This window comes from Meriones unguiculatus, chromosome 19, assembly GCF_030254825.1.
Source record: "Meriones unguiculatus strain TT.TT164.6M chromosome 19, Bangor_MerUng_6.1, whole genome shotgun sequence".
In the NCBI taxonomy this organism is placed as follows: Eukaryota; Metazoa; Chordata; class Mammalia; order Rodentia; family Muridae; genus Meriones; species Meriones unguiculatus.
Window position 1 is genome coordinate 61,903,402 of NC_083366.1, and position 26,874 is coordinate 61,930,275.

The window sequence follows — 26,874 nt, forward strand, 5'->3', positions numbered from 1 at the left end:
TTCACAGATTTATGGTGGCCGGCTCTCTTCTTCAACCGAGCCTTGCACTAAAACAATTATTAATTACAACCAATTTACTGGCCATTCATAACTCAAGCGTCTATTTGAGAATGAAAAGGGAGTGACCCAGATAGTTCCCAGGGAGACAGACTGCATCAGCTACAGTCTTCAGGGAGGACATAGCATACAGCGAATGTACTAATTGTTTCCCTTCATCTTCGTCCCTTTGTAATCCTTTTTCAAATGTAAATTACATCTGGCAGAGGCTCTTTTCTCTTGAGCTCAGTAAACATGAAATTGAAAATCTTTGCTTCCTCACTTGAAGCACAAGAAAAGCCCAGAGCAAGCGGATTCAGTTCCTATCAGTGAGAGGGGATTTGAGTGAATCTGAAGGCAAACTTTTGTGTTTGGTTAGAGAGACGAGATTAGAAATACAACTTCTGAGGCGCACGCGCTGTGATGGTGACTTGCCGATGGCTTTCCAAATAAAGCACCTCGATTACGGCTCTCACTGTGTCAAGTTTACATTCTTACACTCTAACATGTGCTGACAGCAGACCCGGAATATATCCTTTTCCTATATGCTCTCTGCGACACGAGCGTGTGTGTGTGTGTACACGCACACATGTGTGTACAGGTGCCTGCAGAGGCCAGAGAGGGTGTTAAGATTTCCTGGAGCTGGACTTACAGGTGTTTGACCATAAGCCACCTGATGTGGGTGCCAGTGAATTTAGGTCCTCTGGAAGAGCAGGGAGTGCTCGTAACTACTGCCCATCTCCCTAGCTCCTCCCCCCCAGAATTTTAACAAATGCTTTATTTCTTCCACAGTTGGGAGCCTGAAAAATTACAATGCGGTAACTGCCTCTCTCTCTCTGTCTCTCTCTCTCTCACTTTCTCTCTCTCTCTCTCTTTCGGGAGTCAATGGTTTTTTACCTAGTAGTTCTCAAATATGCACTTTGCTTTCTGTGTTTTTGAGACAAGGTCTCTCTCTCTCTCTCTTGGTAGCCCAGGCTGGCCTGGAACTCACTACAATCCTGCCTTTATCTCCTGCTCAAATACATTTTTAATCATGCAGGGGAAAGGAAAAAAAAAAGCAACATCAAATACATAAAGATATACAGGGAGGCAGAGGCAGGTGGATAACTGTGAGTGTGAGGTCAGCCTAGGCTACAAAGCAGTTCAGGACAGCCAAAGCGACACAGAGAAACACTGGAAAAAAACCAAACCAAACTAAACCACCACATAAAGATACTTTAAAATAACCCTAGAAACCCAAGGACAGAACATTTGATTTCCTGAACTTTTGCACTTCTCATCATTGGCGCTGGGAGAGGCTCAGCAGTTAAAGTCGTTTCCAGAGGTGGAATGTCCCCATGGGCTGTCACCGAACCCTGCCACTGAAGCACCTCCTGCCCCGTACCTCAACAGGGGCACAGAAGCCATAGAACACTGCTCATGTGATGGGCACCAGCAGAGCATGCAGCTTCTGTGGTTCCACTTCACCAAGGCACAGCCCCAACCACGCCCATCCACTCACCCTTGTCTCTGGCGAGGGTCACTTCATCTGCTACCCCCTCAAGACCATCATGCCAAAGTCCTCCAAATCCCGAAGGAGCTTGCTTCCAAAAACTTCTCTGGATTTTTTCTTTTCTCTGCTCTTGCATGCCATTCAGCAGAAATGCCTGTTCCAAAGCCTTTTCAGAACGTCTATATTTGGGGAGAGATGGCTCACCAGTTAAGAGGGTACCGTGCTCTTGCACAGGAGTGGAGCTCAGTTCCTGGCACCCACAAGGCCTGTAACTCCAGTTTCAGGAGGATCTGGTGCCCCCTTCTGGCCACTGCAGGTATGTGCGTGTAACCCCAGTCCCTACACACACAAGCACATTTTTTACCAAAAAAACTTTACAGAATGTCTATCTATATTGGGGGCTGACAAGATGGCTCAGTAGGTAAAAGTACTTGTCACTCAGCCTGAATCAACCAGTGTTGATTCCCCTCAGGTGAAAGAAGAGAACTGACTCCTTCAGGCTGTCCTCTGACCTTTCGTGAAGGTGCCCCTCCAAAAGAAGAAAGAGATTTTAACGTTAAAAAGAATGTCTACAGCAGTGTCCCAGGAAGCACGCATCCAACTACACATATCTACCATTTAAGAATCTAGATATTATGAGAGTTTTGAGTGTCTGAACTTTTTTAAAAAAACACCTATAAATATTCAAATACAGTCGTTGCTTATAATACTAGTTCACAAGCTATAAATAGTAAAGTATTTTCTATAAATAAAGAACAGCTGTTATTTGAATTTTGAAAGGCAAGGACTACATTTGGGTAGTCTAATAAAACTTATTTTTGGTTTTTTTTTTTTAATCAACTACTCTTGTATTTCAAATCAGCAACTGAAGTTTGCACAATTCCTCTTGTGCAATTTATTCTCATACTTTAATTTCATTTATTCATCTCATCCTTGTCAGGTTTTTTTCTTCTTTTTTTGGTTTTTCAAGACAGGTTTCTCTGTGTATGCTTGGTTGTCCTGGAACTCAATCTGTAGATCAGGTTAGCCTTGAACTCATAGAGATCCACCTGCCTCTGCCTCCAGAGTGCCAGGATTAAAGGTGTGTGCCACCATGCCCAAGCCCAGCTGTCAGGTTTTTTGTTTGAATTCCCCCAAACACTAAACTAATTTTAACCTATTACTGATTCACTTCAATATATTTAATATATAATTTTAAAAATCCAGTTATAACATATAAACAATTCTAATATTTTTGTGTCACTTATATCTAAATTTTAAAAATTATATAGCCAGGCACAGTAGCATACACCTATAATCCCAGAATGTGGGATTCAGGAATTAAAGGTTTTGTTTAGCTACCCAGCAAGCTGAAAGCCAGCTTAGCTTTCAAGACAGCCTGTTTTAGAAAGTATAAAAAATAGCAGGGCAATGTGTCCCACACCTTTAATCCCGACACCTGGGAGGCAGAGGCAGTTTAAAGCCAGCCTCCTCTACAGAGAGAGTTTCAGGACAGCCAGGGCTACACAAAGAAACCCTGACTCAAAAATAAAAATAGACAGACAGACAAACAGAAAAAAATAATAATAAAAAATTACTGTCTGTGAGCAGGCTTTACCAGACTTTTATACAGAATCTGGTATATACAAACTTTCACTATACAAAAAAATAAGGAACTCGAGAGATGGCCTAAGGTCAAGGTTTGCCACTCTTTCAGGGGGCCTGGGTTCAGTGTCCAGCACTCCTATCTGGTGATTCCTTATTCCGTGTAAGTCCAGCTCTGCCCTCTGTTAGTCTCCATGGACACTGCACTCATATGCACAAACATACATATTTTCATGCACATAAATAAAAAATAAAACTAATTTTTATTTTATTTTTATTTTATTTTTTACTGTAACAGCACATTTTACTAGCTCACTGTGTCACCTCACAAGGTCACCGTGAAAGGAGCAGCAAATACATTATCATGCATTCAGTGCTGACTGGACACCTTGGTACTAGGCATATGAGGCCAAGCCAAACTGGCAGGCTGCCACAAGCCTCCTAAGAAGGTATAAGATACTATCATTTGTGTCCACACTCAGGCAGGCATCTTCTGTGCATCTGCAGAACTCCCTCCATGGTCCTGTATCGTATCTGGAGATTCCACACAAAACAATTTATGGAATATTCAACTGCCACCAAAAATAAAATTCTTGGAATACCAGATGTTTCTCTGTATAAGCACATGAGAGTCAAGGGCTGGAAGGCAGGAGAGGAAAGAATGTACTCTTAGGAAAATAAACTGGCTAGAAACGGGCAGGCAGAGTAAACAGCCCCAAATAAGTCTTAACGAGGTCTGTTTAAGGGAGGAGAACTCTCCACGTCGTGGGGGAGGTCGCCTCTAACTGAATTTCCTAAGCCCCACCCTACCCTAAGAATCAGCCTAGAAGTGAGAGGCAGCTGCAATCCACATCCTCCCTGGAGAAGAGCCCTCTGCTACCCCCAATCAACACATTCTCCTAGAGGGTCTGACAGCAGCAAGCCACAGAACGCATTCGGGGATTTTGTTTTGTTTTTTTTTAAGTGGCATTTGTGGTTGGTTCGTCAGCCTTCAGGGGAGCAAAAGTTGCCAACAAGGTAGAATCTTGAGGAAAAGGTAGTACTCAATGGCAAAATATGCCTTTGGAAACTAAAACAACAACAAAGAAAACCTCAATAAAGCATTCTTGAGTAGGGAGCCATGAAAGACAATTTCAGGTTTTGCTTTGATGGGAACCTGATGAATCTGCCTCTGGCTGTACATGCCTGCAGACAGGACTTAACTAAAAACAACAGCATTAAAGTCAGTACCGATATGCCCTGCTAAGCAAAACTCACCCCCTAAAAAGCAACTTTTCTTCTTTCTATAAATGGGATCAGGCTAGCTGACGAACAAATGGCCACTGTAGAGAAATGACCTTCCGTGGCATTAGCTGAAGGGGCATCAGTCAGAGCTGGGGTAGGGTAGGGAAACCCCTCCCTTTCCCCAGTGGAAATGTTAGATTATCATCTCTCAGCAGGGCGCAGGATTGCTGTGGAGGGGATGGAGAGGTGGCTCAGCAGTTCAGAGCCCTCACTGCTCTTGAGGAGGCCCCTAAGTTTGGTTCCCAGCGTCCACACGTTGCTTGCAACCATCTATAACTGCAGCTCCAGAGGATCCAGACCCTGCTCAGAGCCGGCCTCCACCAGCTCTCAGCCCGCTGGTGCAGAGCACTAATGTACATGAAGGCAAAACACTTATCCCCACAAAATTAAAATAAATAAAACGTCATTGTTTTAGAGCAGTGGGGATCAGACCAAGGCCTCATGCATCTGTGCCAAAATCTGAAATACTCCAAAAACCCAAACCCTTTTGACTTCAGGTTCTCCCCCCACACACACACACATACTAGGAATCACAACTCCAGGACTTGTGTATGTAAGATACCTGCTCTACAATCGGGCTGTGCATCTGGCTTCAAGCACCTGACCCCACGGGATATAAGTCACAGTCATAATGCAGGCTCAGGAGCCAGCACTGCCTCACACAAATGAAGCCCTGGGTTCAATCCCCTAGTACTGCCAAATGCAGGGACACTAATACTGTAAGCCTGGGCATGGTGGCCCGTGCCTCTGATCCCAGCACTCGGGGGCAGAGGCAGTATGATCTTTTTGAGTTTGAGTTTGAGGCCAGCGTGGGCTACAGAGTTCTAACCCAGACAGAGCTACATTGTGAGGCTCTGTCTTAAAAAAAAAAAAAGGACAAAACTGCCTTCAGGGTGTGTGTCTAAGATATATATGTGTGAATATAAATGAGCTTCATATTTAGACATGGCTCCCATCCCTATCTCGTTCTGTATATAAGCAAACATCCAAAGTCTGGGGGGAAATACTTCTGGTCCCAAGCACTTCATGATTAATAAAACTCAGCTGCCATTATTTTTTTTTCTGCCCTATAACAGTGTGGGAACAGTATGCATCGAACAATTAAGAGAGCTCTGGCCCCTTGGCAAGTTCCTCCTTCTTTGTAGGACCTGGCTACCGGTAAGTCTTATCACAGACGGTGAACGTATGGCAATAAACTGGAGAGTGGGTTTCAAAGAGCCACCGACATCATGGTTTTCCTAGAACCGCTGAGAAGACATTAGGAGGAGCAGCAAGTCTAGAGAGAGAAAAGGTGAGGAAAGGAACCAGTGACACCCCCCACCCCCCGCCCATGATGAGATAAGCCCATCCAGGACCAGGAGTAAAGGACTGAATCTGAGTGGGGGTGGGGCTGGACACTCAGCCCTGAAAACAACCTTGCTGGGAAAGGGCGAGCTGCCTGCCTGCCTGCCTGCCTCAGTCTGCATGGGCCATTTGGGGAGCCGTGCCCAATAAGTCCCCCCATAGCCCCCTCTTCCCCCTTTTCACTTAGAAGAAAAACACAGCCAACCTTAGAGCTGTCCACTCAGCTGGACTCATGCTCCTGCATGACTGACATTTGATTTCTTCCATTAGTTTGGGCTTATTAACGACAGCATGACCGAGGGAACGACGCTTATGCTATCTGCCAGCCCCGAAGCTTCTTGTGTGAGTGCAGCTGATTATTTAAACCACAGATCTCTCTGTCCCTTTCCCCACTACCCTGCTCAATGGGCGGAATGACAATATTTATGCCTCAGAGCTTAATTATGTAACCAGGAAGTCTGGATAACAAAGAGTTTGCTTCTCAGGACAAGCCGAGACCAAGAGAAATGGGAAGGAACTGGGAGTGAGGGTGTGTATCTGGAACCTCAGCACTGGGGAGGTAGAGGCAGGAGGGTCAGGAACTCAGGGGCAGCTTGGTACACAAAGTGAGCTTAAGGCCAGACACAGTGAGTTCAAGGACAGCCTGGGATATATGAGACCCTGTCTAAAATAAGTAAATAAATAAAAATAAAAATGAGTGGGGGGGGGAGGAGAAGGAAAAGGAAATAGAGAAAAAGTTGCTTGAGGCTGGAGATGTTTAGTGACACAACAATGTAAAAGTGCTTGGATGTGCAAGCTCCTGGATTCAATCCCCAGCACTACCTGGGAGAAGGTGGGAAGAGAAAGCGTGAGCGAGCACATGGCAAAGTGAGCATGCTCAGGAAAGAGAGAATGAGAGAGGAGAATGCTGTACGTGAGGGCCAGGGCAGGTGATTTGCCAGTGATGTACACAGTCCCAGAAACCCTCTGTGATGGCCACATTCACTAACCTGATGCTGGTGATGGTGACAGAGAACTCTCAATTGTAAAAACTCATGACGGCCACTCTTGAATGTGTGCATTTTATCCTGGGTAAATTATACCTTAATCAAGTTGGGTTGAAAGTCTATTAAGTTGGGTTGAAAGTTTATTATCCAGCAGCTAATTATTCAGGCTAGGGCAAGTCGGCCCCATTAACTCCTTTCATTCTGTTTAAACAGCCTTCCTGCCATTAACTCTCACAGAACATAAAACTTAAAATATATATATATATATATATATATATATATATATGCCAGTGTTGTTCAGGTAAGTCCAGTTTTCTAGCTTTCACAAGCTGGGATCATTTGTTGGCCTGAAAAGGTGGCCTAATAAATCTTACCTGTGGCTCTGGAAAGCTGACATCATCAGCTGAGGGTGTGGCTCGCTGTACCTTATTCTATACTACAGGAAAATGATAAAATGATGATGATAAAAATTATTGGGCAAAGTACAAGTGAGACAGTGTATAAAAACCATGGATAATGTCAGTTTTATAAGAAAGAAAATATGGGGGTGGTACTGTTTCATGGAGATGTAGCAATGTTCCTTTTTCAAAGGAAAAACAGTATTTTCAGGGACTCCGTGGGAAATAAACAGCAGCAGTAGAAATGACACTCCAGGCAAATTCTGCTCGCTCTCAGGGGACACTACCGTCTATGCAGCTCCAGGTTTAGCTAAATTTTATCCCCATCTAAGAGTGTTTTTGAATCCTAAAAAGTAGAGAGACATCTGCTAAAGCTCATGTGCCTTCCCTGGATGAAAGGCCACAGGCTTCCTGGGGTCCTCGATCATTTTCCTCTAATGCTTCGTAACCTTGCTTTGGATAGATAGATCTAAGTCACGCTGAATCTTTAGATATTTAGACAAATATGACTTGGTGATAAGGAAACGTCATTTTCATCCCCCCTGATGGTGCAGTAGTATGATCTTTTGGAAGCTGAGAAATGAGCGTTATGCATTCAAAGAAAAGTGCGGGCAACTTAGCGAGACTCTGTCCGAAGTTAAAGATCGACCAATCACTCCATCAACCAGCCAATTAATACAGAGGACTCATAAGCAAAATGTTTCTGTAGCATCCATCAGCTCTTGATTCGATCCCTAGAACCGAGAAAGGAAGGAAGGAAGAAAGGGGAAGAGGAAGAGTAGGAAGGAATATTTGCACCCAGGCCAAGCACACAAACCCTCTGAAACTTCACTATCCAAGAGCAGCATTCAAATATGAAAATTAAATTCGGAAAGAATGGAGCTCTTGTCTCTTGTCACACCTCCAACAGGCCAAGTCAATAGCCAACCATCTTAGCAATTATTGAGAGAACCCAGACTTCAACTGCAGAAACGGGTTTCTGGTCTTTACTACGTTTCACATAGCTTTCACTGAGTCAAAAGTTCCATTCTCTTTTTAGCAGCAGGAAAGGGGGAAAATATTACAAGTGACTCAAAACAAAGCAATCTGACGGTTCGTCTCAAGCTGGTGTTTCCAGGGCAACTCAAGATGCCTGTGATGTTAACTCTCAGGACTGACCCAGCACGGAGCTTGGCCTTGTTCATTTATGTTAGATTCGCTTTTATAGAAACAGATACAGTTACTTCAGCAGTCCTCAACAAATCAAAAGATACTTCTCTGAGCCCAGAGAAAGGGCTCAGCAGGTTAAGGCACCTGCTGCCAAGCTTGAGACCTACGCTTAATCCCAGAGATCCACATGGTACAAGATGTCCTCTGACTTCCACAGGTGTGCTGTGGGATGCAAGCACCTTCTACCAACCACACACACACACACACACACACACACACACAAACACACCTGCGTGTACAGGGTTTTTGGTACAAGGTTACAATTTTCTACCTACATAGGTGGAAAGAGAGGTAAAGCTACAACGAAAACCATCACTGTTAACTCATGAAAATTATGTGCATTTTTTTCATTCCCTCTAAGGTGGCCCTACAGAGCAACTTAGGTACACATGGGAAGCAGCCTGGCATTCCCATTTAGAGTTTGTTTCTAATACCTTTTTCCTTCACTAAAAGGATATATATTTTTAAACAGTTAAGTATTCAGGATTTTAGAGCATGTTTTTTGACAGTGAGCAAATCCAAAAATTCTGAGGACTAGCTAAAGGAACACAATTAAGAAGACTCTCAAACTCATATTCCAACCAAGTACCAGGTATGGAGATAACCTAGAACCCCTGCACAGATGTAGTCCATGGTAGCTTAGTGTCCAAGTGGGTTACCTAGTAATGGGAAGAGGGACTGCCTCTGACAAGATCTGATTGGCCTGTTCTTTGATCACCTCCCCCTGAGGGGAGAGCAGCCTTACCAGGCCACAGAAGATGACAATGCAGCCATTCCTGATGTGATCTGATAGACTAAGATCAGAAGGAAGGAGAGGAGGACCTCCCCTATCAGTGGACTTGGGGAGGGGCATGGGTGAAGAAGGGGGAGGGAGGATGGAACCAGGAGGAGAGGAGGGAGGGCCTTATGGGGGGAATACAAAGTGAATAAACTATAATTAATAAAAATAAATAAATTTAATAAAAAAAGTAAAACAAACAAAGTCAGGAAAAAAAACACAAACAACAACAACGAAAAGAAGACTCTCAAGCTGGGCATGATAGGGTAGAGCTGGGAGAATCCGGAGTTCAAGGTTAGTCTTAGCTATATAGTGGGTTCAAGGCCAGCCTGGGCTATATGAGACCCCGTCTCAGAAAGAGGAGGAGGGGAAGAATAGGGAGGAGGGAAAGGAAGAAGGAGAGGAGGGAAATGAGAGGGAAAGGAAGAGGAGGAAGAGAAGAGGGGAAGAGTGAGGAAAGAAAGGGGAGGAGAAGGGAAACAAAGAAAAGGATTTTTAAAAGTATTGTGGGTAAAGTATGACTGAAGAAAAACAAAAGGAGAAGATGACTAATAAACAGAGCATCTGAAACATTCGCTCTAAGCACACACCATCCTGGTGGTGTCCACATGGACCGGGTGCCCAGTCACATGACTGCCTCCTCCACCCGGTAACTGTGAGAAGTCATTTCAAATAATTTTTGTCCCCACTGTCCTGCTACCTCTGTGTCATCCCTCTGTCTTGTGGTTCTGATTCTCATGCAGAGTAAGTCACAAAAACAGCTCACACTGAGCACTTTCTCCGGTGACAGCCTGACAGCTGGGTGAGGGGAAGCGGCGCACCCAAGGTCATCCAGCTTTAGCAAGGTCAAGCACCAAGAGTCACACCTAGGTGGGCAAGGAGGTCCCGACTGGCGTTCCTAGCACTGCTTTACTAAGGGGCGAAGGAAAATTCTGAATAATCCATCAGGACCTAGCCTGGCTCAGCAATGCCGGGCGCCCTTGGGGTGTGAGTGCTTTCTCAGAAGCAAAGCCGTCTGAGGAAGAGAAGTTTGTAGAAAGGAGATGCTAAGGAAAGAGTGAGGGAAACTTGAACAAGGTGGAACTGCGGCTTGGACTAAATGTGTGGCACAGCTAGACGGGTTACTACCTAGAGGCTGTACGCAGAAACCGTCCCCAGGGCTTTACGAGAAGAGCTGTGCATCCCAGTGGCATAGATCACTACACATCTACCATGGAACCCATGAAGTCTCCACCCTAAATTTCCTAAATTTCCAAAGGTGAATAGGCACCATGTTTATAATGAGAACAAAGTTACCTGAACGTTAAAAAAAAAAAAAAAAAGAAAGGAAGGAAGAAAGGTTAGGTGCCATTCATTTTCCCAACACGGGCAGATGTTGGCAGTGAGTTCCGGAAAAGCCATTCAGGCATCATTAGGAATGGAGTCATGGTTTAGAAAGAGATGATGTACTTAGCATGCATGGAGCCATGGTTTGATCCTCAACCCCACAAACAATGACAGAGCTAGAACCATTTCATCTAGCTTTGTCATTTGAAAAGTGCTGGGAAAGAACCCTCATACTCAACCACCCAGAAAAAAATGGGAGACCCACTTTGTCCCAGGCAGAGTGAAACAATCAAAAACTTTGTAACAAAGTTACCTCCCAGGAGCCAAGACACCTGCTGAGTTTCCAAGGACAGGAGGCCACCAGCATCCAGGCTTCCACAAGCCACCATTTCCCAGCAAGTTTCACTTCCCAGATGCTCCGTGTGGCTTCCTGCTCTCAGCTGGCCAGCCAGTCTTCTGCCCTCCTGCTGTGACCTCCGGGCCACCAGACTATGCTCATGTTTGGTAACCACTGTATGACATATCACCAGCAAATACTGACAGGGGGCTTGTGAAGTAAAAATGTAAAGCTTTGCTGGACGAACTGCAGTCTTCATGAAGACAAAGTCTACCGAGGGCTTTCTTCAAAACACAAATGCCGATTCTATCCCTGCCGCATGCCATTTGCATGGCAATGTGCACTCTTGGACCACGCGTCCACAGCTTCCCTCAATGCTGAGTGTCAGATTCAGCAGCATCGCTGGCGCACATGCTCCATTCAGGAACACAAAGCTCTGACAAGCTTGCTTTGCTAGTACAATGTGCAGCGGAGTCTAGAGAGGCCCTCCCCCCACCCCCAGGGAGGAAGGTGGGTAGCAGACATGATTCCCACGCAATGACTCCAGGTGGAGCTGCCTGGAGATGCTGACCACTGGCCAGGCTCGCTCTCTCTCTCTCCTCTCAACTCTTTCCCTCTCTTCCCACAACGAGAGAGGCTCACAGGAATGTTCAAGCCAGAGTGGCCCTGCCCCACTAAGTCTGAGACCACATACCATCCCTAGGTCAGGAGACAACACAGACTTGGGGGCGTTCCTGTTCCTGGGAATGAGTGCCTGGTTTCATGACTTTGCCCAGAGCTCTGTTCTCTCCCACTAGTTCCCCTAGAAACCTCAAGCTAAGGCTCTCATGTAGCCCGTGCAGTTGGTAAACCTTCACAATGTGAATTCCTGCCAAACCCCGGGTGACCTTTTGGCTGAGTGACCGTCACTTATGTCACGGAGTGCTAAGCAGTGGTAGCCTCTGCCTGCCGGCCCAAAGCAGCGATTGTCAGGAGGATTAGGCTCTGGAGCTACATTGGTACTGCCGAGGTCCAGCTCGCCCAGTGGCAGAGAGCTTCCCAAACATGCACGCGGCCCTGGGTCCTGCCCCCAGTACCGCAGGAAGCTCAGAGAGGCGAGGCTACCCGCCTTCCATACCACTGTGATCCCCAAAGCCACACGACGGCACAGAGTCCGTTATTATGTAGTAACCTAATGCAGAAATTAGAGGCCTGGGAGGGCCCACACTCAAGAGAAGAACCACAAGTGATGTGACAGTCTGAGGATTGCCCCACCACAGTCCTGAGGTCCCGGGCACAGTACCGTAAGGCTCACTGTGTCCCATCACAAAGCATCTAGAAAAGGCACCTGCTGCACAGGTATCAATTGCTGGGGTTGGGGGAGGGGGAAGGGGAGCAAAAGCGACTCTGCCTGCCAGGGCTTCTGGAAGGGGATTCTTTTCTTATAGTATGAGCTGTTGATGCTCAAAACAAATGGGTGCATGGATTTTTAGTAACTCTACCTACCTGGTAACTATCCCCACCTGAGCCTATTGCTGACCTGACTAGAAAGGATTCAGCAAATAAGAGGCTTGGGGGAGGGGTTCCCTGTCATCACCAACCTCCCAGGCCGCAGCTCGCAACGACCCAACTGTGTACATCGGAGATTACAGTTTGATTAATTTCTCTTTAAAAGCCAGTCATCGAGGCAGACAAACTGCAGGAGGCAAATAAGCTCTGAAACTCATTTATTTCCATCACTGGATCTGCTCTCAGCATCCGGGCACACGAACATAGCCGTGCGCTCCGTGTCATGCCTGGAACGATTTCTGACGGCTCCGATTAGCTGCTAATTAGTAAGGCTAATTGGACACGTTTAAAGCTTTCTCTTTCTCATCTGAAGCCCAAGGTGACCTAAGGCATTACTGCAGACAACTCGCCCTGTTCGGAGGCTGGACAAGGCACAACCCGACCCGGAGCCCGGAGCCCAGCCTGCTGCTCTTTCAGGATGGCAGCTTTTAGAGCGGTCTGGAAAGCCAACTTCCTCAAAGCGCGGACCGCTTCTCTCCCTTAATTATTCTCCCCTCCCCCTCCATGGTCTACCTTCTACCCTCCGTCCTGATTCCCCATCATGTTCTTTCTTTGCTCCCAAGGTGGGACGGAGGACTCACAGCTCAGTGAGAGAAAGGAGGGGCAAGCTGAAGAGCGAGACATCTGCTCTGTCAGTTAGGTTTCCATTGCTGTGGTAAAATGGTGCACAAGGCAGCTTGGGGGGAAACAGTCTGTTTCTGTTCACAGCTTGCACCCCTCGTGAAGGGAGGTCAGGGCGAGAACCTGGAGGCAGGAGCTGAGGCAGGGGCCACGGAGGAACGCTGCTGACTGCCTTGCTCCTCACGGCATTGCTCAGCCTGCTTTCTTATACCTCCCAGGACCAGTTGCCCAAGGGTGGCGCCTTCCCCAGTGGGCTTGGCCCTCCCACATCAACCATTAACCAAGAAAATCCCCCCAACAGACTTGCCTTTCCGCCTACCTGATGAAGGCGTCTTTCTCCGCTGAGGGTCCCTCATCCCAGAGGGCCCTCGCTTGTGTCAAGTTAACAGAAAACGAACAAACAAAAAGCTAGCCAGCACACCTGTGCGCCTCATTTACGAAACCACGAAGGCTGACTGCAGCTAAGATGATGCACACGGCAGAGAGGGAAGGGGAACCACAAAGTACTCTACACACGGAAATTTCCCCTCCGCCTTCGTCGGCTTTGGTGCAGCACCCCCACGCCCCGGCTTCATTCTTCACGAGCACACACTTTTCCTCAAGACCTCTCTCTTCCTTCCTCCGGCAGGTATTCACATACAGATTCTAGATACCGACTCTTCACCTGAATGAGCGCCTGTCAGCTGCCCAACAGACAGTGAGGAGGGTCTCTCCCCACACAACGCACGGTGCCCAGTTGAGGGGGCAGTATGTGTCTGGTCTCCTGTCAGCTGAGAAGGGATATCAGGGGTGTGCCTGACTGGAGACCCGCCAGGAAGTCACGAAAATGCACACTAGTCTTGGTGGCTAGCCCACACCTGGCGGCTAACAACCGCCAGGTAACCACCTGTAACTCAACTCCAGCGCCCCTAGCCTCCTCAGGCACCAGCACCAGGCCAGCCTGTTCCCACACACATGATTGAAATATGATAAAACAAATCTATTTTTTAATGCACGCCTCATTTACATAAAAGTTCCTCGGAAAACCGTAAGACTTAGAGATAAAACTGTAAGACTCACTGTGAGGCCTAAGCTGGCCTGAACTGGCAGCCACTCCCCTGCCTTAGTTTCCCCCAGTGCTGGGATCACAGCAGTGGGCCACACAGTATGCTTCCCTAAGACTTTTTTTTTTTTAACTGTTATTTTTAGAGGAACTTCCTTACTTAAACCCAAAATTAATGAGAAGCCACAGGAGAAGCAAATCCTCCCACGTCCCTGGGTGGTAGAAGAGAAAGCTGCCTACACCTGCCTGCCTCACAGCCTCTACTGTCTGCACTTCCATCCCTCCCCTCAGCTGTGGAAACCGAGGCCCTGTGCGTCAAGTGAAGATTTTGTCCGGGATTTCCCACAGTAGAATCAGAGAAGCAAGCCTGTCTCCCAAGTCCGCACTCCTGGGCCTGGTCAGCTCCCTTCGGCAAGGATGGCACCGAATGTGGTCCAGCTCAGATTGGCAATTCTGTATGAATCTTTTTCATAACTCCGGTGTGGTTCTCAAGGGTGAAATGTGTACATGACAGCCCTGCCTCACAATGACAAGAGCTTGGACACGGCTCCAGGGACTAGGCTGAACAACACAACTGCGTCCCAGCACACGTCACACACCTGAGGCACTGCACAAAGCTGGCTACCTACACGCTGCTGATCCCTACAGAAACACTGCAGAAGACAAACATGGAGAGTTTCTCCTCGTGGGAGAAAAGCTGTGATTTGGATGCGGAGTAAATGGCTCTAAATCTGAAAGCCTTAAAATCTCAAACATGCCAACACACAAAACTTTCTCAGGGCGGCTGCGTCCCAAGGAGAAAACTCCACACCTGAGCTCATGAGACATGCACAGGCAGATCACATGTGCGCGGAAAACATCGCATGAATTTCCCTGCAGGCGATGTGCGTACAGTGCGGATGGAACACATGGACTTAGTGTTTCAACTCGGGCCTCACGCCCCATTACGTGTTCGTAAATACTCTGCAGTCTGACAGGTCAAGAGGCTGCTGGCACGCTTCCTGTCCCACGCATTTCAACAGGGGACGTTCAGCTTGCCCGCGGTGGCTTACAATGACTTACAAATGTTACAAAACTCTGCCTAAGCGAACTCTGCAAGTGACGGATTAGTGTGGTATGCCAAACTACAGAAAGATGTAGCCTGTCGCTGAGAGAATCATTGTCGGGCTGGAGAGACAGCCCAGTGGGAAAAGGCGCTCACCTCCAGGCCTGACAACCACCGTTCAAGCCCTCAAATGGAAAGACAACTGAGCGCCCCAGACTGACCTCTGTCCTCTCCATGCATGCCGTGGTGTGGCCACGAACACACAAAAATAAGCAAATGTGAAATTTTAAAAGAAAATTCAAAACAGATCTGTGTGTGGGTGTATAGGCATGTGTGCAGGCATGTCTGTGTGTAAGTATGTGCACGTGTGCAGGCATGTCTGTGTATTCATGTATACATGTGTGTAGGTACCCAAGGAAGTCTGAGGTAGCAGACTCCACTGGAGCTGACGTTCCAGGCAGTTGTAAGCTGCCTGAGGTGGGTCTTAGAGAAACGAACTTGGATCATCTGGAAGATCAGTATGTATTCTTCACCCCTGAAGCCACTTCGCCCCTCCTATTTTTAGTTTGTATTTACGGGTATGTATGTATGTATGTGAGCATCTGCCACACGTATGCAGTGGCCTGGGATGGCCAGAAGAGAGCCTCAGATCCCTGGGAACTGGAGTGAGAGGTGAGCATGGATGCTGGGGACCACGCTCAGATGCTCTGCACGATGAGCAAGCACTCTTAACTGCTGAGCTGTCTCTGGAGCCCTCCGCTACAAACCCTTAAACATTCTCCATCCAGCTGAGCTAGTAAGACAGGTGGGCAGGGAGAGCGTCAGCTGCGAACTGTTTCATAAAACTCCATATTAGAATGTTTGGTGGTGTTAAAGGTTTGTTTGCCTTTTACAACAAAGTACACAAAGCTCTGTGGCTACAGCCAGAGCTCAGGATGAATACATGCATAACTATTCAAGAATGCCTGCAGATTTCCTCACCATTCCCCCACCCTGCTGCCGCTCTGAGTCTCCCCGCTTGAGGGACGCGAATGTCTGTGGTCACTGATGATGGGTGTCCAGCCCAGGGAGTGTCTCTCAGAGCCAGCACAAAAAGCCGACTGTGAGGGGCAAAGCTTCCCTTTCCTCAGAGACTTCCTTCCGGTTCCATGTCTTAAAAAAAGAAAAAACCAAAGGCCCAGAACTTGCTTCCTTCCTCACAGAATGGCAAACAGATGCCTTCCTTGAGCCTGACAGCAGCAAAGCTCGTCACACCTACAGACCAGACTAAGAAAGGCCACAGGGAGCCAAAACCTCCATCCTGCTTAGGAAGAAAAAGGACAAAGGCTTGTAAATCCAGATCTCAGGAAGTGGAGGGAGGAGGCTCTAAAGTTCACGCCAGCCTTGGCTACATAGAAAGCTCAAGGCTAGCCTGGACTATGTGAGACACTGCCACCCTTTCTTCCTCAAAAAAAGAAGAGGTCTAAGTATATAAACCCAAGTAGAAGCTTGCTTGCATGCATGCATGTGTGTGTAGTTCATTCCATAACAGAAGATAGTAAACACTAGTGGGGATTACTCCTCTGCTCTTTGGCTGAGATGCAGTGTAGAAATATTAGGGATAAACTACAGAACCCCCAGGAACAGAACAAGCTGAGGTTAGGAGAACATTAGGACTGCTCTTGGCAGAGGATTTGACTTCATTACCAGCACCCATGTCCACAGGCTCACAACCACTTATAACTCCAGATCCAAGGGATCTGATGCCCTCTTCTGGCCTCCTCAGGTACCTGCACTCACAAGCGCACAGACCACCACACCCATTCACATATAATTCAAAACTAAAATCAAACAGAAAACTTTTTTTTTCCTCTAAAGAAAAAAAAAAAAAAAAAAGGAGCTTGGCATGGTGGCCTAAACTTTAGACCCCAGCACTCAGGAGGCAGAGTCGGACAGATCTGTGGGAGCTGAGACCAGCCTGGTCTATATAGTAAGTTTCAGGCCAGCCAGAGCTACACAGTAAGACCCTATCTCGGGGAGTTGGGGGAGCTCACCAGCCAGCCAGAGCAAATGAGCCTCCCCAGGAAGCTCTATGCTAACAGCTCTGGGTATGCCATTTAGCCTACCCTACATAACATTTCATGCCTCACTGCACAAAAGAGCTGCACACACACACATACACACACACACACAACTGTACAAGATGGCACCTGATTAGAGGGTTCAAATGAAAAGGTCTTCATCATGTCCGGTAGGCATGGGGGAAAGCCACCTTTCCAGCTGAGGAAGGAGACAGAGTATCGGCAAGCTCCCGGGCCCCAGCCAGCCAGCCGATAAGAACCTCAGTGTCTGGGGCTAGTGGCTGTCTTATTTCACTTGACACCTTCAAGCCCCCAGCCAGCTACCGCCGACCAGCCGAGCCTCCCACCAACGGCCTCCCTGTCCTCCCCACGACTCCTGACACCCTGACAAGATGTCAATTAAAAGGCAGCCCATTTCAGCCGCTACGTCTGCTGCCTGCTTTGTCTGACTCGGTTCTGTGTTTAAACGTTGTACTTGGGTAAACCTGAATGTCAGGACTCGACAATGACAGAAAACAACAGCGACAAAACAACCTCACGGATATGACTCAGACTTCAATTGTACCAGTGAAGGGACTTAGAGGCAAAAAGTAGTCCAGGGGTGGCTAGCTCAGAGACACAGATCACAGCAGCAGTACCAGGCAGCACCCAGAACTCTCCCTTCAGCCCAGCGCACATCTGGCTATTGGTCCTCCACTGGAAACACCAGGGAAGTCCTGAGGCAGGGAAGTGGGGCCCACGAGTTGGAGCCTGGAAACAGCACCTGTCCTCTCTGCCCAAGTCAGCATCCAACAAGTTCACAGCACTCGGGGTACTTCGCTGAGTCCTTCTGCCGTCACCCTAACTCCAGTGACAACAGACACTGGGGGCTTTAATCAGACACACCTGGCTGGAGAGCGCTTGGGCTCGACTTGAAGCTTGGCTTGTTAAACTAGGCTAACCGTTCCCAGCAGTGGCTACCCAGGAGAATCCAGTGCCAAGTTCCTGAGTTAAGAGAGGTGCAGTTTAATTAGATTTATTTATTTGTTTGTTTATTTATTATTAAAAATAGTTTTGAAGCTGTCAGCTTTCTTGGACGTTCAACTAGTTGGGCCTTGGGATGGCCACTCCCCAGACTCTGTCAGGCAGAGGAAGACAATATCCACTTGGCCCCTTCCAAAGTCCTGACCTACAGAGTCCACGGATTTAACAGCACGGCTGCTTCAATGTGCCGGAAAGGGGTGTGTTAAACAACAGTCACTGAAATACCTGGGAAGCCTTTCTAAGAACAAGGTATCCAAGGTACACTATTTGTCATTGTGCTGGTTAGTTTCATGCCAACTTGACCCACGCTAAAGCCACCTGGGAGGTAGGAAGTCGGTTGGGAAAAGGCTTCCATAAGATCCAGCTGTAGGCAGGCTGTAGGGCACTTTCTTTATTATTGATTGACTGATGTGGGTGGGCTCGGCTCATGGTGGGTGGGGCCATCCCTAGGCTGGTGGTCATGGGTTCTATAAGAAAGGCTGAGCAAGCCATGGGGAGCAAGCCGGTAAGCAGCATCCTCCATGGCTTCTGCCTCTGCCTCAGCTCCTGCCTCCAGGTTCCTGCCTTGACGGCCTTGACCACTGTCACCTGGGAACTGGTCAGAAATGCAGATCTTTATGTGGGCTGGTTCAGAACACTTTGGTCACTTGATGGACGTTCAAGTTAGACAAGGAAGGGGAGCTGGCAGAAATTGGCTTTCTGGCTGCCTTTTTCCGTGCCCTTCCTTGTCTGCAGCTCTAAAGAGCATCTACTCTGAGCTTCATTATAATGAAAGAACAGTATATGGTGTGTCATGCCTGAGATGGCATTTGTGTTAGCAAGCCTGGGGAAAATTCCTTCCAATTCTTTTGTTATTTGTGTGAGTGTGTGTGTGTGTGTGTGTGTGTTTCTGTGTGTTCCACATGAGTGCAGGGGGCCAGGGAAGCCAGAAGAGGGCATTCAGATCCCTTGGAACTGGTGTTACAGATAGTTACAGATAGCTGTCGTGCTGCAGCTGGAAACCAAACTCAGGTCCTCTCCAAGAGCAGTAAGTGTCCTTCACCCAAGAGCTGTCCCTCCAGCCCCCATGCCTTTCATTTACGGAGAGGACTCGAAGACACTGTCACTCATATAATCACTGAGAGAAACAACAGTAAGCTCTAAAAATACAGAAATGGCTTAAGAGCGAAATTCAACAGACTAATCATTAAATTTAAAACTCCGAAAGCCACGAAGCATGGCAAAGTACACATGAAAAAAAAAAACCTTATCAAAAAACTGTAACTGAAAACATTCATATTACACGAACGAGGAAAAAGGTAAAGAGGTTAATTTGTTAGGAATGTGACTTTTGTTTCTTCTATCATGCTTCTTATAAAGCAAAAAGATATTTGAGGACTGAAGCAATTCTTTGGGAACACACAAGTGCTCTTTAATATCAAAAACCATGGTAAGGATAGTCTGGAAAACAATTTCACTTCATCCATGACTTTGAACAACCAGTCTCATGGTAACACGGTATCAGCCCTGGATTCAGTCAAATGGAGGGCCTGGGAGTGCTAACTCTCATGTTCTTGAGCCCTGATGTTACTGGGATAAGCATGGCCACTAAAAGGCCAATACCTGACAGAGCGGAGTTAGGGGGACGGATGGCACCATAAGAGCTTGTGTGGGGAGAGAATGGAGAAGCGAGGCCGGAAAGCGGCACGCCGCAGTTCACTTGTGCAGATTCAGGAAGTGGTACCCGGCTACTGGAAGTAAGGGCTAGAGGATGGGCCTTCGGAACCAGAGCCCAGCCCCGAGTGCCCCTTGTGCTCTGGCATGCATTCCTTCTGTCAGGAACTCTGCCATGACTTCCTCGCAACGTGGACTGAGACCTTCAGAAACCGTTACACAATATAAACATTTTCTCACTTAGGCTGTTCCTGCCAGGTATTTTGTTCATAGCAACGACACAAGATTGATGCAAGCACTTGGACTGGTGAACTCTCAAGTCCTTCGACCTGAATCAGCCCAAGCTGGCCATTACTCAAAGGCCAGAATTTGGGAGACCTAAGTTGGTTCGAAGGAATCAGGCTTATTTCAGGGCTGGCCATCTTACCTTGAGTTCTGTGACTCTGAAAAGAGTTAGCTGTTAACATTTTGACCATTTAGGTGGGGCTTCTTTTTAGAACTTAGAATTGGTGGTGTGGGGCCAAGAAGGACAGAAGGACTGGGGACAGAGGACGACTTCCAAGAAGGGCAAACAGAATGACAGTCTCAAGACTCCCAAGAGACATACCAGTCCTGAATGTCTACGCGGGCCACCCCACTTTCCCGTCTGAATCTCACAGCGACAAGTACAAGAATTACCACTTTTTCCGAATGAAGGAAGATTTGAAAACCTGACTCTTTAGGTGCTGCTATCCTGTCGGGTGTTGAGGTCACTTAAACTCATTTCCAAAGAGGAATTTCTTCTTCTATTCTTCAAGTGTAAATTTCCTGAACTGTTTTCTGCTGTGACCTTCTTTTGAAAGCCCACTGATTAATCTCATAGGTCAACCCATTTGTTTATTTATTTTCAAATTTACTTTTCGGGAAGGTTGTTGTGTAATAACCCAGGCTGTGTAGGGGAGGATGGCCTTAATCTCCTAATCCCCCTGCCTCCACCTCCAGAGCCCTGGGATTACAGGCATGCACCACCTCTCTGAGCTAAATCAACTCTTGATTGTTGAAAACTGTTGGCATACAAACTTTATCACCATTTCCTCATGGAATGCTCTGCTGTCGGCACTAGTTAATCTCTCACTTTGCTGAGGTACAAAGTGATCTCAGTGTCTCTGTGTGGCCTGGCCATTTCTCAGCTCTTCTGTTTCCTGTGCAGAGAATGTTCTGGAAACAGCTTTAAATTCTAAACACATAAACACCATCCCTGCTCTGACTCCCAGGGGGACCTGGGGAAAGTCACCATTGAGAAACCTTGATGTCTCCCTCTGGGATGCCTACAGTTAGAGTTAACCTATTTCTGTAAATGTTCTTTAAGAAATGAGTACTTGGCACATATAATTTTTACTGCCAATTGAAAACAATCCTCCAAGTTTTCCATTTGTCTCCCAATTTTGCCAGAAACAGCTAGCTGGTAGAACAATACACTAGCCAGCTTGGTATCATTCTGATTAGCTTAGGGCCTGTATTTTTCTTTTAATGTCTCTTAAATTAACAGGAATAAAACAATTTCTTTCTCCCCTCCCCCCTTTTTTTTCCAGAAACAGGGTTTCTCTGCATAGCCTTGGCTGTCCTGGACTCTCTTTGTAGACTAAGCTGGCCTTGAACTCAACAGAGATCCTATTGCCTCTGCCTCCCTGAGTGTTGAGATCACAGGCATGCGCCACCCTGCCTAGCAAAACAATTCCTTACTAAAATATTTGCAATAGAAACATAAAACATGATTAAGAGGTTTTCTTCCCTAGCATTTTGTCTTAAATACAACCAGTGGCCTTTACAAATGGGAGTAGCTGAAAGCTCTCATAGTGGCCTGCTATGCTCAGTTCTAGCCTTTACCTGTGCTCTTATTTCCATTTTTCTTGTTGTAATTTCAGTAAAAAGAGAGGGTAACCAAAGGTTTTAGTGATAAATAATCATGCCAGCAGAGAGAGAGTATACAAAATGTTCTTCGTGTGCTGGGAAAGAAGAAGGTAAGCACTGAAAACAAAGACGATGTCTACCTCCTCATCCCACAGAACTCAGAGACCAGATACGTAAGGCTGCATATCTAAGGTGTCTTCGCTAGCCTGGGCTACACAGCAAGACCATCTCACAGACAAAATGAACAAAGGGGGGGGTGTCCAGCAAAAGCAGTGTAAAAATTAAAAAATAACAGAGCCTACAATCAATGAATCTGTTTTGTCTTACTTTTTTGTTTCCAAATTAAATGTCTGTGACTCATTAGTGAGTTGTGAGAAAAAGCTTAGAATGTCCCAACCACCATTTTTAAATGAATTAGAACAAAAATAAAATGTTCATTGAACGTTATTAAAAGTATACTTATGCAGGGCACAATGACACATGTCTGTAATCCCAGCACTCAGGGAGGCAAAGGCAGGCGGATCTCTATGAGTTCCAGGCCAGCCTGGCCTACAAAAGTGAGTCCAGGACAGCCAAAGCTACACAGAGAAACCCTGTCTCAAAAGAAAAAAAAAAAGGAGGAGGGGGTATGAATCTTTATAATACATGTATGCACATAGGTTCAAAATATAAATTCTCGTCTGAAGTGTTGGGTTAACCACAATAAAATTGTGTGGGGAGCAGTTCTGGGGATTGAACACAATTTGTGGTTTCACAGGTGCTCAGCAAGTGCTCTACCCCTGGGCTGAATCCGTAGCCATTATTTAGGGTATTTTGGAGGCAGAGTCTCACCTTAGAACAGGCTGGCGAAGAACTCGCTCTGTAACCCACAGCAGCCTCAAAGGCAAGGTGATCCTCTCCCTCGGCCTCCTAAGGGCTGGGATATATAAACTACTACACACACTTCCCCAAATAGTTTTTCAATCACTTTATATCAGAAAATAACTGCCTTCAGTCTTCTTTTAAAACGTGAGATTTCAATGACCCTTTATTTAAAAAGAAAAATCAGATGTGCTGACAGCTAATGAAAATATTCTATTGTCATGCTCCTTCAGACTCCAATATCATGTAGCAAGACTGTGCCCTCCTGTACGAGCAACACCTAAATTTTACTTTACGCTCATAAAACCAACTCAGAAATAAAGCCAGGGAGAGAGAGGTAACAACACAGAATAGACCAGAACTAAGGTCCTCAAAATGTGGGGTGCCGCTGACTCCTAGGGATCTGTCTTCCTAACTTTGTATGACTGTCAATAATACTTTAATTTTCTTGAACAGAGGAACCATCCTGGAAACATCCGTTACACAATGTGTGAGCCGGAGTTAGCTAAGTATTGGTCCCTCCTGACCCTCCTTCATACATAGTCCATGGTCCACTGTGTATATGCAATATGAAAAGAATGGGTAGAAAATTAACAACTTTGATGCCCCCTTGCTAAGAGACTGTTTTCTACCTAGAATGCCTTTTTTGTTGATTTGGTTGGTTGGTTTTTGGTTTTTGAAAGAGGATCTCTCTGTGTAACAACCCTGGCTGTCCTGGAACTCACAAAGATCCTCATGCTACCACCTCCTGTTTGTTGTTATTGTTGTTTTGTTTTTGACAGAATCTCACCACTAGCCCTGTCAAGCGTAGAACTCGCAATATAAACCAGACTAGCCTCAAGCTCTCAATAATCCCCTGCCTCTGCTTTCCAAGGGCTGGGATTAAAGGCCCAGCAAAAGGCCCCTTTTTCCTTCTCAGCAAGGAATAGATCTGAACTTGACTATGATGCCTAACTTCCAATTTACTGACATAAAATTGTAACAATATTATATTATTTTACTGATATGAAAGAATCAGATCTATATCCCAAGGATCTGTATCTTTAAATACCACCACTATCATCCAGGGTAGGTGGAAAGTGAGTAAGTCTCCCTATAGATATTAATAGATAGCAAAATATTTATATACAAATATAAGCAAGATACTTGCTTCTGTGTGTACACAGATATATTCCTATACTACCTGAAAAAAAAAGAATCATAAATAAACGAGGAAAGAGCCATTCTTGGTGGCACAGGCCTGAAATCCAAAGGTAAGAGGGTCGAGAGTTCAAGGCCAGCCTCCACTTCTTCGCACGTTCAAGGCTAGCATGAGCTACATGAGACCTTGTCTCATAAAAACCAAATGAATAAAATGAAATAAAGAAAGAGGATGGGAAGGGTGAGAAGATGACTCGGCATAGTGTACCCCAGCCGTATGGACAATCTGGGGGTTCTCATCTAATCCTCACTCAAGGCATTCAGCCTTGTCAGAGCACCTCACTTCTCGCCCCACGTGTCCACGCAGAGACCTGCCCAGAATGTTCTCACTTTCCTTAATAAAGGACTTTGACCTCACCCTGTAAAGCGAACCTATGTCTGAGCAGCCTGAACCAGAGCCAGGTTCTCACTGGTAAAACCGAAAACTCTGGCCCAGTGACGAACTCAGCGCCTCTACGAACGGGTGGGTAATCTTTCGAATTCAGGGAGCGCGCACTCTCCAGCAAGGCTCAAGTGGGGAATTTACAAATAACACAGTTTATATAGAGACAAAGATACACCTCTGCAATTACCATGGTGCATTGGAAATATTTTACCTCTGTCTTCCCACACTTCTCAAAGGTGAGGGCCCCTGGCATAAGTACAGTTGTCTCTGGACCCTCTGGGTCAAGCCTGGTACTGGCAGAAACTTCGTAAGTGTGTCCCCTAATAGCAATGCAATGCCATTACAAGAAACAAATCATGTACGTCTTAGCATAGTAGACTGATGAACAGTACGTGGGCCAGCTATTAACCTGTATTAACCTGGACCCATGCAGCATTATAATGCTGGAATTTCAGCATCAAAACAAGGATCCTTAGTCTGAGAAGTCCTGATTTTCTGGTCTTCACTAATGCAATCCTACAAAAGAAAGTATGAAAGCAAAGCCTGTTTCTTTTCCTAGAAGTCGGTGCATTTATCTCCGCTGTTCTTACTGGTAAAACTGAAAAGTCTGAGCCAGTAACTAACTCTGCATTTCTATGAATGTGTGGGTAATCCTATGCAGCTTCAGGAAAACACTACTTCTCAATCTGACAAGCTGCCAGTATTTATTTCAGGACCTCTCACTTTTCAAACCTGGGAATTCCCGGAAGATTTCATACCTTCTTAGTATTCTACCCACTCACCCTTGTCCTGCTCTAAGCTTCATCCAAAAAAAAAAAAAAAACGATCGACACAAGTGGATTGCAAATATACCATAAAGCACAGTTGTGATTACCAAGCCACAACCCAAGGGAGGAATTGTTTCTATTTTTAAACACACTGTTGCTTTAAGGGGAAGTTCCTTGAAGAAATATGAAACCAAGCCACAGAGTAGACAGCAAAATGCACTTGGTGTCTCCTCCATCCTAACCTGAACGGGACACCTTTGTGTGGACTCCTCGGGTCTGGAAACCAAACAGACAGTAAGTACACGGACAGACCCAGAGAGGGCCCATCAGGCGCACAAAAAGACCCGATCTGTCAGCCCGGAACAAGAAAGTACCCCACAGTTCAGTTCATTTCTTACAGCTCCAGATAAGGGTCTACCAGGCTCAGCACAACGGAGAAAGGTCCAGGTCGCATTCCACAAATCCTCGCTTGAACAGATCCCAACAGTGGCCCGAAGAATGACCAAGTGATGCTTCAGCATTTACCACCAACTACAAAGAGTTAACAATTTTCTTCAAATTCCACAAAACTACACCCTTTCGCATTGGCCAATGACAAGGCTTCACTCCATTCAACGGTAGATAACAGCAGCATTCCTTAGGGCTTAGGCAAGAAGAGTCCATGACAGTGGCTGGGGGCATCTGCCCGGCATGCCTACCAATCTGAGCTCCATGCCCAGCACCTCGAAATGGATGGATGAGTGGACCAGTGCATGAATGAGCATGTGCACTCCCTCACATACAGGTACACACACACACACAAACATACACAACACACAAAACACACACAGGCCTAGAAATATTAAAAGAACAGAGAAGAGTGATAAGTGTGTACCAAGCCAGGGAAATGAAAGCCTTGGCTTCCTAAGAGACACTAAAATGGTCCACCTGTTCCCCAGGCTGCCTTGAAGAACCAGAGCCAAAGAAATAGTCTTCTGAAATAATACAAGATCTAGTTTTTAAAGAAAAAAAAAAAAAAGCCAGCAGTTGATATGATTACAGGCATCTATTTAATCTGTAAATATTTACACAACAAAGTTACCTGTGTGCACCATAAAATATGCCATCTACGCTGCTATCCATATGCCTAAAAATTCTGTAAAATATTTTAACATGTCTAAAATACTGTCCAAGGATACATCCAATACTATAAAAGTATTTGACTCATCTTTAAAATAACTTGGCCATTAAGTGTCACTATAGGAATCTGCTAGGAAATAGAGGATGTTTGCAAAGTGAATGGAACACGATAGAATCCCCAGTCTTACCCCTCATAACAGTCTTACCCCCAAATTTAGCAAGGCTGGGCTGCAATGGAGCTTGAATGAAGAAGGAAGCAGCTGCCCTGGTTAGCAATAAAGGAACAAATCCTACTTCACAGCCTGTCTTCAGGGAAACTCTACAGAGCAAAACCACTCATTACGTAGCTCATCAATGAACAGGTTACACTCAGAGACAAACTCACACACATTTCCAAGTGGAACTTGATTCTCGGTTGTCTATTCTATTTTTACAAGCTCCTGACAATGCCACACTGAAGGAATCCCAACCTATTTCTTCTCAGGGGCTTACGAGAAAAATGCCAAATGTTCACATTATTTTGGGGCACTTCCCCATACCACTGCATGGAACACAGCAGAATTAATAAGGATCCCACAGTTAAGACTTTTCAAATGCAAATGCCTTGCCATCTAGAAAATGCAGCCCCCTCTAGTCGTCCCCCATCCCAGCGTCTAAACAGTTCCAGGTCAAGCTCTACTTGTTTCCTTGAAAATCAAAATTCCCGCATTACTTTCAGACACACCTCAACTCACCACCTCTAACCACCTAACGATTCTAAACCAGCCAGCCTTGTACTAATGGGTTTGCTTTATAGAATCCCGGCCCCGTTTCACACACAACATCCCTAAGCAGTTCTGCTCCAGGGAGCAAACAGGACAGCCCAGGAATCTCGGGAGCTGGGCTC

General features: G+C 46.2%; 1 protein-coding gene across 2 annotated transcripts in view; it reads right to left on the minus strand.

Moving 5' to 3' along the window:
• Positions 1-26,874, minus strand: part of Kif13a (kinesin family member 13A) — a 169,116-nt gene that overhangs the window by 141,339 nt on the left and 903 nt on the right. The gene's annotated exons all lie outside the window — the stretch shown is intronic.